The following is an 8,885-nucleotide window of genomic DNA, read 5'->3' as shown; positions in this document are numbered from 1 at the left end:
TGTCTTGAATAAAAAAGATGTTTCGCATGTTATCTGGCGCTGAAAATATTCCTCTAATTTCCAACGAAATTTTATATCATATGAAAAAATGAGAAGGAATTTCAAGTGGAATTTAGAATTTATCTTTTGATCCTTCACCTGATATCTTAAACCGTGCAAAAAATGGCGCACAACAATACAGCAGACATTTAGAATACAAGTAATGAATTAAGAAATATTAAATTCACATTAACAATAATAAATCAAGCCAATAGTACTAAAAAAGTAAAAGAGTTAAAAGCGATGTAACCTCTTATAGAAATAAAGCCTATATATGGAATTCAAAGATTCAAAGCAAAACATAACTATATCCTCCAAAGAAAAAGATCACGAAGAGGATACCAAAAAAAAAAAAAAAAAAGATCACGAAGAAAAAGTGTTGTGACAGATTTCTTCAACATGCTCATTTTCTTTGATTCAACTCTGAATCCTTGCTTTTTAATGAAGTCTCTCCTTGATAGCTATCTAACTGTCCTTTTATTTATCCATCACAAGCTTCTTATCTGACAGCTCTATTTTCCTTTTCTTTTTTATTTATATTTACAGTACATGGGGCTGAGAGTATTGTTCTCTAATTTTATTTAGTGTCCATAATCTTTTTATATCTCCAAATCTTTAACTATTAATTAAGATTATAAATTATAATCCAATTAAAATCTATTATATGTGGATTAATCAGAGTTTAAATAAATTCCTTTTTAAAAACCTGCCATTCAAACTTACGCAAGTTAATACAAAATATTTACGATTACATCTGAAAATATAAATGAAACAATAAAATGCATAAACAATAGATTAAATATAAAAAATGCATAATATGTGCAATTTTGCAACGTGTCCGGCACCTATTGTTTTGACTGTCCTATATACAAACTTAATGTCGGTTCTTTCAAATATTTTTTAAGTACAACAATTAAAGAAATGAATACTCAGATTGTTTTTAATTATATTACAAAACTAATCTTTAAATTTGTAACAAATAATATTTAAAAAAAAGTTGCAACTGAATTTATATATATATATATATATATATATATATATATATATATATATATAATAGCTTTTTTAAATCTTTATGAAAATAACTTGCATAACCCTCCATTACTCTAGATTTAATTTTACTTCCATTCAGGAGATCAAAGTTCAAACACCTGAGTCACTATTACTTTTCAATTGACCCACAGCTTGTTTGGCAAGTAACGAAGACTTTTACCATTTTGGTTGGAATGAGGAACTTGAACTTGGTCCACAACCTCGTATTAGATGAAGTCATCTTCGTGCTTAGTTACGTCGTGCAATACTTGTTCAAGAACGAGAATAAAAACAGGAGCTTCACCATCAGTTGATTGGTAAGATGTTGAAATGGTTCAACATGTTGCTGTATTATTCGTGTTTGTCACTCAATACAATGTACCATGATGCAGAGCCAAGTATATATTACAAATATGTACTCAATAAACACTTCATTAATTACATCAATCCATCTTCTCTATACAAAAGTGCAACATGTCGAACATCTTAGCAGAAGAAAACGAAAAAGTTGATTCCTATGGGTGGGCAGCTTTTGCTACTCACGGCAAGTGCACCGATCGTACAAGTAATATACTGATTAAGTAAGAGATCGTTTCCACGAGGATTACGGTTCAAGCACTAATTCACTATCGCAAACTTAGTTGGACAATCGAAGTTGTATTCGGAAACAGGATTTGAATTGCAAAATGAAAATATTAAATATTAAAGCTAATTACTCGCAAGAATTAAAAAACAAGAAATTAAGGATTTGAATAAGCTGATAAAATAAAAACGTAGCTAGGGGTTCGATTTCATTTAATCTCCTTATTACGTTTGAATTCCTTCTTAATGTTAATTGTCCTTAGTATCAATCTAATCAATTCTTTCGCATGTTATTAGAGCTCAATCCCTTGTTACTCTAAAACCTTTACAATATTGGAAGAACCCTAGTTCCCCGGTTATTCCCCAAGCATGCAAGCATTAAATTCAAGAATCTTAAAGATTACGCAAACCCTATGTCTATCCCTAGAATCATAACGTTTACGATGAAGTTATCAGATATGGATCACACACCAACATTCCTATTGTCATGCATTCATCGATGATCATTATATAAGATTCAAGCCTATATAAAGCATTAAAAACAGATAACTTCATTCATGATATAAAGGAAAATTAACACAACGAATTGTTCAAAACATAATAAATCGACTAAAATCCATCTAACCCTAACTACTTAAAGAACTAGCAGGACATAGCAAAATCAAGAACAAAAAAAAAAAAATAGAAAAGCTCCCCCAAACTCTATAGATAATTGGTGGATCTTCAATATCTCCAGTGAACACTTGACGTTGATCCGTCTCCGCCGCTCCCGAACATGAATCTGATGTTCCTCCGCGTTCCTTCAGCCTCCAAGCACCCAAGAGTTGTTTTGCAATGTGAAAGTTATGTATTTCTGGTCCCCAATGGTGTTTAAATAGGTTAAGAGTTCGTATTGCAGTAGAAAACTTGAATGGGCCTAAGTTGGACTTGTCTGGGCGCTTAAGCTTGTTGTAGCGCGCTTAAGCGCCCTAGGACAGTGATTTCTGACTCGCGTTGCGCGCTGAAGCGCTCTGGAGGGCGCTTAAGCGCGCTCCTCGCGACAACATTTTCTTCTTGTGGCGCGCTTAAGCCCTGAGTTGGGGGCTTAAGCGCCCAGAGGCAGTAGCTATTTGCGTTTTTAGGGAGCTTAAGCTTCTAAATGAAGGCTTAAGCTCCCACTTCTAACAACTTGATAAGATCTTCAATCTTATTGTTTTCACCTTGATTCATCTTCTTTTCTGATTTGATCTCTCTTTATCTAAATCTTCATATTTGAATCATTTGTTATCAAATCCCTTTAAAAATAACAAATATATTAATTAGTTCCAACAATCAGATAATGTTCATGATTATCATTTTAAAACCCTAATTTTTGACTTGTTCAACTAGATAATTCATATTATTTTAGTCCATTAAACAAGATAGACTAAAGGTTTATCAGCAGCTAAAGACACCTCAGGAATTCTCTCCCCATTCCACTTTTCCAGAAGGTATCTTCTTAGTATTTTGCATGCGCTTCAAAGCAAAACCAACTCTGCAGCACTGATATTTTCTATTCCTGAAAAAACAGGGCAAATGGTGAAAATGATATCACCCTTGAGATACTCTATTGTGGGATTTGCCACTCGCATCTCAACATGGTGAAGAACGAGTATGGATTGTCCATTTATCCAATGGTTCTTGGGTATTATTTTATTTCTTCCACTTTTTAACAATATTTATTTTGGCAATAATTTTTTGTCAATTTTTTTTCAAAATTTCAACCATAGGAGATTGATTTCTGAATATAAAATGTACCGAAACAATAAGTTTTATATGCTAATGTCACTTATAAGTTTCTTTCATATTGATTTGGGAACACCACGTTTAGGCATGAGATTGTGGGTAAAGTGATAAAGGTGGGTGGCAGAGTCACAAAATTCAGTGTTGGAGATATTGCTGGTGCGAGTGGCGTTGCGGGTTCGTGTGGCTCATGTTCTGATTGCAGCAAGGGCTTAAATGTATATTGCCCAAAAATGATTTTAACCTATGGTGCACGATACCACGATGGATCAATAACCCAAGGTGGATTCTCAGATAAGATAGTGGTTGACCAGCACTTTGCGGTGTTAATCCCAAAATCTCTGCCACTGGATGGTGCAGCCCGTTGTTGTGTGCTGGAATCACAGTATATAGCCCCATGAAATATTTTGGACTTGCTCAGCCAGGATTACACTTGGGTACGGCTCTGCATGGGTCAGGTCGGGTCAGGTTTTTGTCCGACTCGACCCAACTTGGTTTTTATAGGTCAGGTATTTTGACCCGACCCGCTTTAATTTGATCCAAGTCAGGTCTGACTTGGATTGGATTTTGTTGAACTAGTTCAGAACCAGTTTGGATCTGACCTAATTTGGTTTCTGAAGTGGGTCTGACTTGGTTTCTGAACTGGGTCAAATCTGACCTGATCCATTTTTGACTTGGTTTTCTCACAAAATTTTGTCGAAATTTTTACTTTGCAAAAGACGAAAAATTCGTCACAAAATTATTTTTTCGTCGAAATTTTTACAAAAAAAAATTTTCTATTGAAATTTAGTTTCCGTCAACAGTTTTAAAGAAAACGATTTCTTCCATCAAATGTTTTAAACGAAAAAAGAATTTTGTCAAAAAATTTGACGGAATAATTTTCGTTCAAAATTTCGATGGGAATGTGTTCTGACAAAAATTTTGACGGAAATTATTTCGAGGGAAATGTTTCATTTGAAACTTTCGACGAAATTTAGATTCTCTAAAGAATTTTGACGGAATATTTTTTTCGTCAAAATGTATTTTTTGTCAAAAAAATTTACAGAATTTTTTTATAGAAATGTGTTTCGTTAAAATTTGTGATGGAAATTATTATCAAAAAATTTGACGAAAATATTTAGTTGAAAATTTTCGATGGAAACGTGTTTCGCTAAAAATTTCGACGAAATTTTTTTTTTGTCAAAAAATTTAACGAAAATTTTTCCGTCGAAAACTTTCGCCAAAATTTGAAATCTGTAAAGAATTTTAATGAAATTTTTTGCCGTCAAAATTTTTTGATGACGAATATATTTCCGTCGAAAAATTTCGCCAAAATTTGAAATCTGTAAAGAATTTTGATTAAATTTTTTGTCGTCGATATTTTTGCCGTCAAAATTTTTTGATGAAGAAAATATTTCCGTCGAAAACTTTCGCCAAAATTTGAAATCTGTAAAGAATTTTGATGAGATTTTTTGCCGTCAAAATTTTTTGATGACGCAAATATTTTCGTCGAAAACTTTCACCGAAATTTGAAATTTGTAAAGAATTTTGATGAAATTTTTTGTCGTCGATATTTTTGGCCATCAAAATTTTTTGATGACGAAAATATTTTTGTCAAAAACTTTCGCAAAAATTTGAAATCTATAAAGAATTTTGATGAAATTTTTTGCCGTCAAAATTTTTTGATGACGAAAATATTTCCGCCTAAATTTGAAATCTGTAAAGAATTTTAATGAAATTTTTTGCCGTCGAAATTTTTGATGAAAATGTGTTTCGTCAAAATTTTCAATGGAAGTTGTTTTGAGAAAAATGTTTCATTTGAAACTTTTCTACGAAATCTAGATTCTCTAAAGAATTTAAACAAAATATTTTTTCTGTCAAAATTTCTTATCGAAATATTTTTGTCAAAAAAATTTACGAATTTTTTTTACAGAAATGTGTTCCGTTGAAAACTTTGATGGATATATTCTTTATCAAAAAACATGATGAAAATATTTAGTCGAAATTTTTTGATAGAAATGTGATTCGCTAAAAATTTCGACGAAATTTTTTTCTGTCAAAAAGTTTAACGAAAATATTTCCGTCGAAAACTTTCGCCGAAATTTGAAATCTGTAACGAATTGTGATGAAAATTTTTTCCGTCAAAGAATTTCGATGAAAATGTGTTTCGTCGAAAGTTTTTATGAATATATTTTTTTGTGAAATATTTTGACGGAATTTAGATTCCGTAAAGAAATTTTACAAAAAAAATATTCCGTTAAATTTTTTTACCGATATGTTTTTAGTCACAAATTTTGATGAAAATATTTTTCGTCAAAAATTTTTGGTAAAATTTTGATGAAAATATTTTCCAAAATTTTTGTGACGTAATTGTTTTACGTTAAAACTTTTCTTCTAATGTAATTGTGATTTTTTTTTTCACATAATGGGTATGGGTCAAGTTTTGGGTCAGTGGGTCAATATTAAAACGAGTCAGGTCTAAAACTGATCCAAATAAAAGTGGGTCAGTATTTAAACCAGTTCAAAAAATATGGATATTTATGGGTCGGGTCAAGATCGGATCAAGGGCAGGGTAAGTGAACCAGTTTTTTTACATACCCCTACACTTGGGTGTGGTAGGTCTTGGAGGCCTTGGTCATGTGGCTGTCAAATTTGCTAAGGCCTTTGATATGCATGTCACTGTGATAAGTACTTCCCTCAGCAAGAAGAAGGAAGCATTGGAAAGGCTTGGTGCTGATTCATTCTTGGTTAGTCAAAACCAACAACAGTTGCAGGTAACAAACCAACTACTTCATTCTCTTTTTACCACATAATCAAATAAAAACAATAAATGCTGACTAGTCAATTTCTCTAGTTGGTGATTAGGATGCGATGGGAACAATGGATGGCATTATTGACACAGTTTCAGCTCATCACACCATCCAATCACTAATTGGTTTATTGAAAACAAGTGGAAAATTGATTTTGGTGGGTGCATCACCCTAGCTTCTTGAAATATTAACTATGCCTTTGCTTTTGGGCAAGTCTCCCACTAATATTTATAGTTATGCACTTCAATCCTTCTTAATTTAATTGACTAGTTGGGAAATCAATAACATTGAAAATTTTCTTTTTGACATAATAGGGAGGAAGATGATAGCTGGTAGTGCAGGAGGGGAACAGTTATCATTTTGTCATTGTTGGCAAAACAATTTACCAGACTGTCATACCAATAGTAAATTTTGCCAAAATGCCACGTGGCATATTTCGCTATATTGTGTAGCGAAATATGTGTGCAAATAATTCACTACACAGTGCAGCGAAATATGACAAGTCAGAATAAAAAATGTCACGTGTCAAACAGGGTGAATTTTGCTACACTGTGTAGCAAAATTCTCCCTGTTTGACACATGGCATTTTTGGTTCTGTGCATTCTGACGTGGCATATTTCGCTACACTTTGTAGCGAATTATTTGCACACATATTTCGCTACACAGTGTAGCGAAATATGCCACGTGGTATTTTGACAAAATTTACTGTTAGCGTGACAGTCTGATAAATTTGTTTACTAACAGTAGCACTTTGGTCATTGTTGCTGCAGGAGGGGAGTTGGAAGAGATGCAAGAGATGATGGATTTTGCAGCAAAGCACAATATTACGGCAGATGTAGAGGTCATTCTAATGGACTATGTGAACACTGCCTTTGAGAGACTTCTAAACAATGATGTCAAGTACCGCTTTGTCATTGATGTGACAAATACAATAAACTGTGCGTCCAAATTAGAGAGCCATATATATGAAAGTGCTGAAAGGATGTTCAACGTTATATCTTGTACTCTAAAATTTATCACAGTAGATTTTATCATTTTATGTTATCTGAGCGGGCATAGGCATATTTTGTCGATTCATATTAAATTTCGTCTCTTCATCTATTATAATTTCGCAATCTTATTATTATTGGACTCCACAAATATTTTGAAAGGATAAGATATTTATATTATCACTTTTTTTTATTGCCACTCCACTAGCGCTCTAATCACCATTAGATTAGAGAAAAAGTTAAATGAAAAGAGAACATATTCTTATCTTTCGCGAACCGGTCACCAATTGTACCTGTTCGCCGCTGGCGGCGGTTCATCGTGACCGGTTAGTATCTATAAATAGACCCTGACATCTTCAGAAATTTTTCCTCCATATTTTTTCTCCATCCGGTTTGCATGCTTCCTTCTGCTTTTTGGTGTACTTTGGTATACTTTCCCTTGGCATCTTGTTCTGTTTGTTCGGGCTGTTGACTGGTAGTGCCACTATTCCTCAGAATTGTCTTAAGGAGATACTTGTCCATCAACTTTTGGCATCTGTAAGAGGGCAAATTGTCTTAAGGAGACATTATGTGGGCTCAAATTTATTTCATCATACTGCATACTTGATCATTCTGTCTCATTATCTGACATATTGTAAGTCTGTTCTAATTTTCTTATTGCACCGTGTTTGATGATTCTGATCATTAATCTCTTATGTTTTATACATGAATTCAAACCTCTTAGTGATTTAATATCTCTCACTGTCTTCTAAATAACACTTTTTTCTACTACCACCTCACTACCACTCTAATCACTATTGAATTAGAGGAAAAGTTGAATAAAGAGAGGAAAAAAGAAAAATAACTTGTGAATCCAATGGTGATTAGAGTGGTAGTAGAAAAAATGGTAATATGAATATCTAGTAGAAAAAAATGGTAAAATGAATATCCTAATATTCATATTACCTTTTTTTTTCTACTACCACCCCAACACATTTATATTTTTTTAAATCTGAAAGTTCAATTTATAAACGCTTGTTAGGATGAAAAATTGTAATTTATTCTTTAGTAATTTCATTTTTTATATATTAAGCCCTCTTCTTTTTTTTAGTTGTAGAATTGAAAAAGATTTCATTTTTCTCATATTGCATAAGAGAATTATCTCCTACAAAAAAAATTATGTATTACCCGTAATACATAGTTATAATTATGAAATTATTTTTTTCTCTCTGTCACATCAGTCGACAATATCTAATGACAAAGAGATAAAAATAATTTTAATATTATAACTATGTATTATATGTAATACATAATTATTATTATTTTGCAGAAGAGATTTTCTTTACCAGCAATGATTTCCGATTGAAAAATCATATTTATTGAGAAGAAAATTACATATCTATGTTTTTTCACCGTGTATACTATTGTTATTCGAAGCTCCCATAAGCAATAGTTACAAAAGACACCAAAAGCTTCACTTTTTTTTTTTTTTATGTTCATTGTCTAACTACGTGAAATTTTTAATTCAAGGGCTGCAAGAAGAAAACACTTTCTTTTCTTGCCCAAAAAAAATAAAAATAAATGAAGCAACTCAAGCTGCTATATTGTACATGGAATATTTACCCAAAAAAATTGCACTTCGAATTCCTTCTCATTTTTCACATAATATAAAATTTTGTTGGCAATTAGAGGAATATTTTCAACATCAGATTAG

At 32.2% G+C, this 8,885-nt stretch overlaps 1 pseudogene; it reads left to right on the top strand.

The window, feature by feature from the left end:
* Window positions 1–1,545: 1,545 nt before the first annotated feature.
* LOC133291591 (probable mannitol dehydrogenase) lies at window positions 1,546–8,537 on the top strand (annotated as a pseudogene).
* The last annotated feature ends 348 nt before the right edge of the window (window positions 8,538–8,885 follow it).

The sequence above is a fragment of the Gastrolobium bilobum genome, unplaced genomic scaffold (assembly GCF_033153095.1).
Source record: "Gastrolobium bilobum isolate Gb01-03AN ecotype WA unplaced genomic scaffold, APGP_CSIRO_Gbil_v1 utg61010, whole genome shotgun sequence".
NCBI lineage: Eukaryota > Viridiplantae > Streptophyta > Magnoliopsida > Fabales > Fabaceae > Gastrolobium > Gastrolobium bilobum.
The sequence above is the reverse complement of the archived record's forward strand: the minus strand, read 5'-3'. Positions and strand labels throughout refer to the sequence as shown.